The sequence below is a fragment of the Salvia miltiorrhiza genome, chromosome 2 (genome assembly GCF_028751815.1).
Source record: "Salvia miltiorrhiza cultivar Shanhuang (shh) chromosome 2, IMPLAD_Smil_shh, whole genome shotgun sequence".
Taxonomy (NCBI): domain Eukaryota; kingdom Viridiplantae; phylum Streptophyta; class Magnoliopsida; order Lamiales; family Lamiaceae; genus Salvia; species Salvia miltiorrhiza.
In genome coordinates, this window is record NC_080388.1 from 36,998,845 (window position 1) to 37,009,844 (window position 11,000).

The 11,000-nt window shown below is 39.8% G+C and overlaps 1 long non-coding RNA gene across 1 annotated transcript; it reads right to left on the reverse strand.

Moving 5' to 3' along the window:
* Nucleotides 1–5,394: 5,394 nt before the first annotated feature.
* Nucleotides 5,395–7,223, reverse strand: LOC131012251 (uncharacterized). The gene is made up of 2 exons (XR_009097248.1): nt 6,187–7,223; nt 5,395–5,587 (listed from the first exon to the last, which is right to left on the reverse strand). It is a non-coding gene; the product is annotated as an uncharacterized LOC131012251 (long non-coding RNA).
* Between the last annotated feature and the right edge of the window lie 3,777 nt (nt 7,224–11,000).

The following is an 11,000-nucleotide window of genomic DNA, read 5'->3' on the forward strand; positions in this document are numbered from 1 at the left end:
ATTCTACTTGTAGGGGAAACATGTAGCATTGAAGTAAAAAGGCACCAAAATGACTCTCGCTTATGCAACAATGGTGGTAGTTGGACCAATGCTTCATGGTGCCCCAATGCATGAAAATGCAAGGTACGTGTCAGTGGATGAAGTTGTAGCTAATAATGAAAGTGAACTTGTATCATATCCTGTGTCTGATGAGATTTTTACTGTGGGGAGTGCATTGGCAACTCATGTAGCATGGCCGAAAGAATTGGTGGTCGGAAAAGATAAGGTAAATATTGTGTTCTCTCTATCTTGTTGAAAATTTTAGTACATCAGCTAACACGTCGTTTACAATAACATTGACACCTAATAAGAAAAGGGAAAAAATGGTAAAGTATTATCCGTTGTTACCAATCACGATGAAAGCTTTGTGTTGCATACTTGAGCCTAGATTTAAGGCTAGTGAAGGACTACATATTCACTTGGATGTGGAGGTCTTTGACCATGAGCTTGATATTTGTATTACGAAGGATGATTTCATTCCCTTTTGTGAGTTGGAACCTATCACAGAAAATTGCATTGTTGCCTATATATGGTAAGACAATTATTGAACTTTTAAGATTTGTAATTTATTATGTCAAACTGATTTTGATTTTTCTGATAGTCATGATTATTGGTAGGCACTTGTATAGAAGGTTGAAAGATAATGAAATGATGAATAGATGTCTATTCGTGAATCCATCATCGCATGGAGCTAAGATTTCTCGTGATGATAGGCCACGCAAGTTAGCAGATGGGTTAAATGCATCGACCTCAACGCAGATGGTATTAGTGTCTTGCAATAAGGGGTAAGTTGGTAGCGTTAGGATTTAATAAATGCTATTGATATTTTATGACTTTTTGTTAATTCATTTCAAGTTTATTTTTGTTATCTCATATTTTATATACTAATTCATCCTAAAATTCAAGTAGTCGATATTGGATTCTAACAATCATTGAGACTCACAAAGATTCTGCCTATTTAATGGACCCTATCACTTATTGCAATCGTGAGACCACTTGAAAATCTGTTGTCGACACGTACGTTTTAGAAATTGCAAATTCTTTGAATTCTTTTCCTTGGACCTTTGTAAATGTGAATGCTAATGTTCTCAATATTTATGTTTTCCAACGCAATGACGATTTTTAATACAAACAAGGAAAATAGTAACTTCAAAAAGACACCCCAAATGGAAAGTTGTTGAGGTATGTATTATTACTTATAACATTGTTGCAATTTGTTTTATACACATTAATCAGTTTGTTTCCAATATAGGGTCCAGTACAACCTGATTTAAAACATTGTGGGTTTTATGTTATGCGGTATATGAAAGAGATTGTGAAAGCATGTGAAGATGATGATTCCATTCGTGTGACATCACTACCAAGTTATATCATTTATTATTAATCTACCATTTATTGTGATGTGGGTTCTATGTGATACATTTGTTCTGTTGGCAATTTAAAAAACGTGAATATTTTGAAAGTCAGATCAATGAGTTTCGTGAAGATTGGGGAATTTCTGTCATTAATGAGGTAAATAAAATTTAATTTCTAGAATTTTAATTTAATATGACTATGGCTTTATAATCGTTCTAATAAAAAAAAATTGCTTTGTAGATTGACATGTGATATGGAGAAGTTCATGACTGAGGCGATAAGGCCTTTTGATTGCCTTTTAGAAATATTACGACTTTTTTGGTGTTGTATGTAGGATTGTTATTTCACAAAATCTCCTGTACACCCAGGTCGTACACAACCCGAATCCTGATCCGGATCTGACCCAACTGGACTATCCTACCTGAATGTCAAGTGTTAATGTCATTTCGATATAGTGTTAGTGATATTTATATTTAGTGTCATTTTACACGTAGTGTTAGTGTCATATTTGAAATAGTGTCATTTGTAAACAAAATAGTGTTAGTGTTATTTTTGAAATAGTATCATTTGTAAAATAAAACAGTGTTAGTGTCATTCCAAGATCGTGTTAGTGTTAGTGTCATTCCGTGTTAGTGTTAGTGTCATTTCAAGAAAAAAATGAGTCAGGATAGTCCAACTGGATCAGGACCCAGGTCGGGTACAACCCGGATTACGGTACACCTGGGTGTACAGGAGACCACCTCTTATTATTTTGGAAGATACTAATTAGTGAATTTTGAAGAATGATAGCTTTTTGGATGTTGGAGATGTTGTAATGGATCCTATTTGATGATGTTGGATAGTTTATTATTATCAATGTTTAAATTGGCATCTTCAATGTGTAAATTTATTATTATACTATTTATTGATATTTATAAAATTAAAATAGGAAAAAATAAATAAAATAAGGAACAATATTTTCAAATTATATAAAAGAATAGATGATGGTTAAAAGAACGGTAATTTATAGTAACTTTATATGACACTATCTACGCACTACTAATGACGGTTACAAATAGTCATATATGTCATTTAGCATGACGCTTATAAAGTGTTAAGTATAATAAAATATACTGTCATAAAATCCATAATACACGGCGGTTAATAAATGTCAAGTATAGCAAAACGTCATGTATACCCATTTCAATGACGGTTCAGAAGTGTCAAGTTTTAATATAAAACATCAAGAATACTAGTATAGATGACGGTCAAAGAGTCTTATATAAATACATAAAACGTCATGAATTGCGCTATCCATGAAGCTTAGAAACCGTTAAAAATATATTATTAGCGTCAAGTATAACATATTACTTGACGGTCAGAAACCGTCAAGAATACTTTTAAAACCATCGTAAATAACGATTATAGATGACGATTTATAACTATCATGCATACTATGTACTATATACTACACCACTATACTTGACGGTTTTCAGATGGCATAGATAACGGTTTTTAGCCGTCATGCATGAGCGTTTTTGTAATAGTGGTATTCTCATTTCTCGTTCACATTAAATGAAGGCACGGGCACATAAAGGAAGTAAAGAAAGAGGATGGGGTAAAAAAGATAGAGTAACCAATAGTCCCGGTGAGCTTTCTAACTAAAATGAAATGATGTGCATGAGTTTGATAAATACTTTGAGATAAAGTTGTGTTAAAGCTATTTTCTTGTCAAGTTTTGATGGTGAGCTTGTATGGAAGCCTCTACTGTGATAGACGAATTTGGTTCTATCCTAGACGAGCTGCTAGTAAGGATTTCAGTACATTTGATGTGATCGTGAGCCATTGAGCAAATCGGTCGGTCACGGTGCTTGAGAATGAGGCCTAATTCTCAGTACCTTTGAAGATGTAATAGATGTGGTACTTATATGTTAAGTATTTTGACTGTACTGATTTATTATGATGAAACAATTTACAGTTTTGCATGCATATGCTATGTTTCTGAAAATTCTCGTGTGTTGTGTTTAGCCCTATTTTGTGATGAATCTCTGGGTGTTTACGTGTTATATTGACTTTTATTTTGGTCTCTTTCACTTAAGAGTTGAATGATTTGAGCTTTTGTGCTAATTTTGTTGTCTCAGGATTTTGTGCTCACATTGATTGATATGTGAACAAAAGTAAAGTCAGAATTTAGTTGATTGGTCTGAAGAAGAATCGAAGTTCGTCTCGATACGAGTTCGTAGGCGAAAACGGATCTAAAATCCGACTTGAAACGAGGGAGAACGGACCAAAACAAAAACGCTGCGCATTGCAGTCTGCGAAGGGCATACACGGCGCCGCCGTCCCTGGGCGCGTTTTTTCCGTTTAAAAGACGAATTTTAGGGGTTTTCACCCCACACTCGAACACAGCAGCCTCTAGGGCGATTTCCACTATTTTCCTTTGGTTTTTAGAGATTCAAAACATCTACATTCGCTCTCGGATTCATTGGATTATTGTGGATTGCAATTTACATTCCGTTGGATTAAGTTCACTTGGATCATATGCTTTTGTAAGAACTCACTTGATTCTCTCTAGTTTATTTGAATCCTTTGGTTTGCCTCAGTATTTGTTTATGCTCTTGATGATTGATAGTTCTAGAATACCTTCTATGATGTGGATGATTGTTTATGATTTAAGTATTCGGTTTATTCGTTGTTGATCGTTGATGAATGCTCTTGATTGTTAGTTGAGGAATCTTTCTAAGGAACAATTAGAGTTTGGTTTGAATTTGAATTTCATGTTTGATCTTGTCTTCATGCCTAGGTAGTGATTATTCGTTGTTTACGGGTTTATGATTGTTCGTTTTGACGTACTAGATACAACCCTAGTTTGATAGGTTTAATGTTTAATGTTTCTCTACACTCTCAGTTGTTACATATCTACTGCATAGTTAATGTTTATTGCTTCTTTTCGTTTATGTCTTGGTGATTAGAGAGTGAGATAGTGCCAGACCCAACTACCCGATTAGAGTGTTTAGGTTTATTTCCTGTTTTCTGTGCGTAGCATGATCAGAGCCCTGCTTAGCCTTCCTTGAGAGACGACTTGGGTTAGCTTATTACACTAGGACGACCTCGTACGATTGCGAGTCAATCCCTTAGGTGTTTTGGGTTGAGTCAAATTTTGGCGCCGTTGCCGGGGAGGGCTTTAGGCGTTTGGTTGTGCTACTTTGTTTTCCGTGTTTATTTTATTTTTATTTTTGCTCGGTTATTTTCTTTCTCCCACCGGTGCGTTTGATCTGTTTTGTTGAGTGTTGTGTTGCTAGGGAGTTAAAGTCTTAACAGGAATTTGGCATTCTACTTGACAACACTCACCGTGCACGCGAGGTGCTCGAAGCCTAGGAGAGGGTACCGAGTCTCTTTTATCTAGCGTTGGAGTTGAGAAGATGGCAGGAAGAAATTTGCAGTACATGGGGGATTTTACCCGGCCTGTCATAGAGGCCACGAACTCAGCTATTGTGCTCCCCACTGCAGTCAGGAATTACAACCTGAAGCCTAATGATTCAAGTTTGCTCTCCCTCTTCTATGGGCTGCCGAATGAAGATGCCCTGCAGTTTATCCGGGACTTCTGCACCCAAGTGCAAACTTTTCCACTGTTGGAGATCACAGATGATCAGCTGAAGCTTAAATGTTTCCAGTATGCACTTAAGGATCGGGCAAGGACTTGGCTTCTCTCCTTACCGCCTAGTTCTATCACTACTTGGGGAGAGGCCTGTGAGAAGTTTATGTTGAAGTTCTACCCAAATCACAAGACACGAGAGATTAGAACTCAAATCATGAACTTTGTTCAAGGAGTCGACGAGCCACTTCATGAGGCTTGGGAGAGATTCCAGGAGTGTCACACCCCAATTACTGAAGGAATAAATATAATCGAGGTGCAACTAATTCATAGAAATAAACAAGGAACAACCTTGTAAAAACCCGAAATATGATAGAAAGTCGGGCTATGCCCCTTTGGATCACAAGTTTTGTTTCATGCTACTGACAACCGACATTCATTGGCATAAATTAAGTAGTGAAGAGTCTAAGCTCGGTCAGGTATATCATTTGAAATTTAACATGAAGATCTTAAGTTGGGAAAACAAAAGACAAAATATTATTTTGTGCTACAGCGGAAGTCTAACATAGGAATTTAACTCTAGCCTCAGCTCCGTCCCGTCAGCACCAGCCAGCCAACCTGAAAACATTTGAAAGTATTTTTGGGCTAAGTACTAATGTACTTAGTGGGCATGCATTTTCATAAACATTTCATATTTTCGTAAGAGCAGTTTATCCAATCATACTTGACATGACTTAGAAGGTTTTAAATTGAAAGAACTTCTAAGCATGTTAAAACATTTTTCATTTGTGCGCACATGTCACACTCCCTTTCCGTTACTCGCTGTGATCCCGGACCTTTTAGCCACCGACGGATCCATTTCTCCTTCTTACTTGAACTGAGGGCGTAACCCAGTCAAGTTCCCATTTGGGACCCAATGCTCCGGAACACATCCCGTCGAGCACCCTTATAACGCCTCATACATACATGATTAGTGCCCGAATGGAGATCAACCCACCGAGTCAGCTAATAGGTGTACACAATTCTCAAATAACGTGTTAGGTCAAGAGAGAACCTCGATCGATTCATGAATTGCGAGCCTTAAACGGAGCAGAGTGCACAAAATATTTTATTGGATAAACAGTTTGCATTTAATAGAATCAACAATTTGCATTTCATTGAAACATTTAGAGCTTAATAACTCAATCATACTTTATACATTTGGAAAGTAAGCCCACCTGGTTAGGCAAAGCCTGAAGATCATAATCACATATAAACCTGTCTTGGGAAAGCAGCGCTAATCCCCCTGGTCACAAAGCCTACAAGAAATTCTATTCTTAATAGGTCTCGTGAAGCTAATCTTAAGTCATGGTGTAGTGCTTAATATTCTATGATTCACTTAGCCGGGTTTTCAAAAATTTAATGAATAAATAATTGAAAACTAATTTTCTTGAGTTAAGGACACCAACAATATCCTTACTCGATTTTCTTTAAAAATTGGAATTATAATTAAAACCAATTAAATCATAAATACTTTTATTGCAAAATGCATATGCAAATGCATGTCATGCTTAGCATATAATAAGTAATAACTTAAAATATGCACATAATATTAATATTTTTATGCAAATCATCTTTAAAATAATTAATCAAACTAATTATAGTCAAATTAATTAAATTATGGACTACCCAAAATAATTAAATGTAGGGCTAGTTCTTAAAATTTTACAGCCCAAGCAATTAAAATAAAGGCCCAGCTGATAAATTAAATCAAAAGAAAACCGGCCCAAAAGAAGCCCAACTGAAATAAAAAAAATGAAAAAAAATCGGCCCAATTGGCCCAAGCCTCAAAGCCCAACACTCTACCCTATTTCCCCTCTCTTCCTTCATTCTCACGCACACAACACATCTCTCTCTCCCTCTCGGCCGCTCACTCTCTCTCGCTCTCTGCCTCTCCCGCCGCCGCCACCGGACGGCAGCACCGTCCCCGGAGGCCGGCGGCTCCGCCTCCTCTCTCCTTCCCTTCGACCTCAAGTCTCCCTCTCACTCTTCCCCCACCTCACAAACCAACACACGCCGCGCCCCTCTCCCGACGCCCCTCCTCTTCTCCCTCTCTCTCGGCGGCAGCAACCGCCGTCACGGTCACCGCCCGACATCAGCGGGCAGAGCCGCCGTGCAGCGGCCTCCTCTCTCTCTAACTTTCGCCAACGAGCAGCGGAAGCCGCTCTCTTCCCCGACTCCGGTGACGCAACAACAAAAGCTGCCGCCGACCGGTGACTCCCAGGCCGCCATCGTCCTGACCTCAACAAAACCCCAGCCCAGACCAGATGCTACCCCCTTCTATTCCGGTGAGCAGCAGCGAAAACCGCCGCCATCCATCGGCGTCGCGGCCACCACGCCACCACCGACAGCAGCAGCAGATGAGGCGGGCTGCCACCGGCGCCCTCTATCTCCCTCGACTCGACTCAGTAGTGACAACACCCAACAGACCCAACTCAGACGCACCGGCATCAACCGGCTCGACACAGCAAGTTCAAAGGCAGGGAAGAAATCAAAGCTTCAAAATCTATTTCTTCTTTTCAGTGAAATCCATGTTCTTGAGACAGTTCAAGTCTTGTTTAAAAGCATAAACAAAAGTTCCAGAATCCTCTTTTAATCAGGCTTCATATATATATATATAGATGTACACAGATCATGAATGCATATATGTTTTCGTATATCAGTTATGAATGTGTGTATGGGTGTGATTCTTGATTGGGCAGCCGAAGTTTGTGTGTTCTGAAATTTGTGTGTTCTGAAAGTAATGGAGAATACTGTAAAAACTAGTGAAGTTTAAAGAAAATGAAACCTTGAGTTTGAGTGAGCTGCTCAAAATCTGAAATGGCCGTTGCTTGGTTGCTCTGCTATTCTTGGCTGGACTTAAAATTTGTGACTTGTAAGTGTTTCGTGTGGAGATGGAAGGATGGAAGATGGAAGCTCGGATCAACCCAGTTATGTAAGTTGCAAAAATGAGGGAGTAGGTGGGTGTGGGAAATGTCAAACTAATATGGCGCATTTGATTTGGTAGAAAAGTTGAGATCTGCATTTGATTTGGTAGAAAATTTGGGATCTACACAGCCTGACTTTTGGGGCTGGAATTGGGCTGTAGAGTGGGCAGCTATGAGGCATACGGTGGGCGGCTATGATTGGACAATTTAAATTCCTCAGGATAAAATTGTCGTAACTGTAATACTACTTCAGGGTTTGCTAATTAAAAGCTCGTGAAAATGCTTGAATGTTAAATTAAATAAATATGCAATGCATATAAATTTAATAACTAAATTTACAAATGCTTTTGTAAATCATTTTCGTTGGAATTAAAATAAATTCTTTTTCTCAATCCGGCGTGAATCTTCTTTAATCTAAGTAAAAAAAATACTCTAAATATAGCTACGAGGAAACGGGGGGTTACAAGGAGCTCCTCCGCCAGTGCCCGCAGCATCAGTTAACCCCAGTGATGTTGATGCAACTCTTTTAAGACGGGTTGATGCAGACTTCTCAATTTATGGTGGATAGCACGGCAGGAGGTAACATTGCGAGGAAGACTCCCGATGAGCTAAGGGAGATTTTCAAGACCCTAGCCGAGAGCTCGCAACAGAAGCCGATCCGAGGAAGGAAAATTGAAGCTAGTGCAGTGGCACCTAACTATGAGCTGCAGAAGCAGGTTGCTGAGATCATGAGGGAGATGCAGAAGCTGAAACTGAGTAAGGTGGAACCACCTCCAGCCCGTGAGCCCATTGTTGAGAGTTGTGGCATTTGTGGTGATTATGGCCAGGAGCCAACGAGTGCCATAGAATGGGCGAGCATACTTATGAAAGAGGAGTAGAAGTCTTTGCTGCACAAGGGTATTCGAGTAGGAAACTCCAGGGTCACATGCAAGGACACGGGCAGAGTTCTCAATACTGTCAATTCCAACAGCCTATGGGTTATCAGAACCAGCAGCAGTTCTACCCACCTCAGCAGCACCCACCTCCAGGCCCCTTATTTGAGGATCAGATGCAAGCTTTCATGCAAGCTAGCAAACAGGCGATGGAGGCTCAGAGTACTGCCATCAAGCGCCTCGAGACTACAGTTAAGCAACTAACGGGGGCCTTGAATCAATTGCAGCAACAACAACAACCTAGGAAGTTTCCAAATCAAGACGAACATCCGCATCAAGCTCATGCCGTGGCGGTAGTCAAGGAAAATGCCCCAATAACCATGGGGAAATGGAGAAGCAAAACCGTGGAAGCAATCAAGGCTATCCAATGCCCTAGTGAGCCACTTCCACTTGTTACTGTTGCACCAGACCAACCACCACCCAAGCAAGGAAATCCAGGTAGCTTTATTTTTGATATTAGCTTAGGTGGGGTTGAAAAGGTTTTGGGAATGCTTGATTTGGGCGCGGCAGTCAATTTGATGCCGCTTGATATTTTTGAGAAATTGGGTAATAAAGAGCTTAAATGCACGAATATGAATATAGAGCTAACTGACGGCTCTATTAGTAGCCCACGGGGCCTTGTTGAGGATGTTGAGGTTGTTGTGAGGGGGATTAGTGTTTTGGCTGATTTTGTTGTCCTTGATGTGGGAAAAGGGATTAGAGGCGAGAATGGGCATCTCTTGCTGCTTGGCCGACCTTTTATGGCCACCACCCATACTCGCATCTATGTGAGTACGGGAACTGTGAGTATGGCAGGGGCAGGTAGAGCTGTAACATTCTCAGTTTTTGATAAAAAACCTACTACCCCAACTTCCTTAATTCAAAACTGCTCTTATGTTGAAACATTTGATGCTTTGGATGAGGATTGTATTGTGCAGGAATTCCTTAATAAGCTACAGGAAGAGGACGAGATCGTGGAAGAATTTCTTGCTAACTTGCAAGATGAAAGTGAGATTGAGCAAGAATTCCTGGATAAGCTGCAAGAGGAAGATGATAAAGAGCAAGGCTTTCTAGGTGCCTTGCTACTGGAAGAAAAGCTTGATGAGGTTGTGTCACTCGATCCCCGTGGATGTGTGGATAGAAGGCCATCTCATGATTTGAACATGGAGCGCTCATTTGGAGGACCCGCAGCTGCAATTCAAGAAGATGTGTTTACAAGGGCGTTAAGGCAGCTAGAGCTTCAATCGGATTTTAGTTAAGGGGTTCTCTTAGTCGGGCTGGTGACTTAAAAACTAGCGCTGCATGGGAGGCAACCCATGCTTTCTTGCTTTTTCTTGTTTTCATTTTTCTTTCGTTTTGTTTGTGTTTGTGTTTTGTTGCTTCTGTTGTTTGGTGCAGGTTGATGCGTTGGAGATTGTTTGTTCTATGGATGAGAGATAGGTAGACATCGTGGGAAACTACGGACTCGCACTTGGATCGATATTCAGGGAAGTTTTTCTCTTTCACCCCTCTTTTTGCGAGCACTGAGGACAGTGCTAGATTTTAAGTGTGGGGGGGTGTTTGTTGATCCTATGGGTGCCTTTTTGTTGTGTTTTTGGGCTTTCTTGTGTGGGGCAAATGGTCTCCTTTATCTTGATTGTTGCTTGGCTTCAAGTAATAATGCACACTTTGATGATTTGTTCACAAGTAAATTTCATGAATTGTGTTGGCTTGGTTGCTATCTTTGTCTCTCAGGCTATGCATGTTCCTCACTTGATGTAAGTTGTTTAATGTTTTGGATGCAACACCCTTATGAGCTATTCTTGACGTGATTTGTCCGGTAGATGCTAGAGGGAGTGTTTTCATTGTGATAGCCTACGATCTTATCCCTTGAGTTTGAATGTTGGTTTGTTGTTAAGTTTTCTATAGCTCTGGGTCTCTGCTCCTCTGACGGTAGTGTTATGAGCATGGGAAACCACGTGAGAACATTTTGGATTACCTCCAAAAGGGTTGATCTCACGAAAGTTGGCCTATCTATTGAGAATAAAATAACATCACCTTGAAAAGAAAGATGTATAAAATTGAGTTTTGGTTTGATTGTTTATCATCTTCAAGGGAAATGGGATTTGATTATAAAGGCAATCACATTAGGAAACTCACTTCTAGCGGAGAATC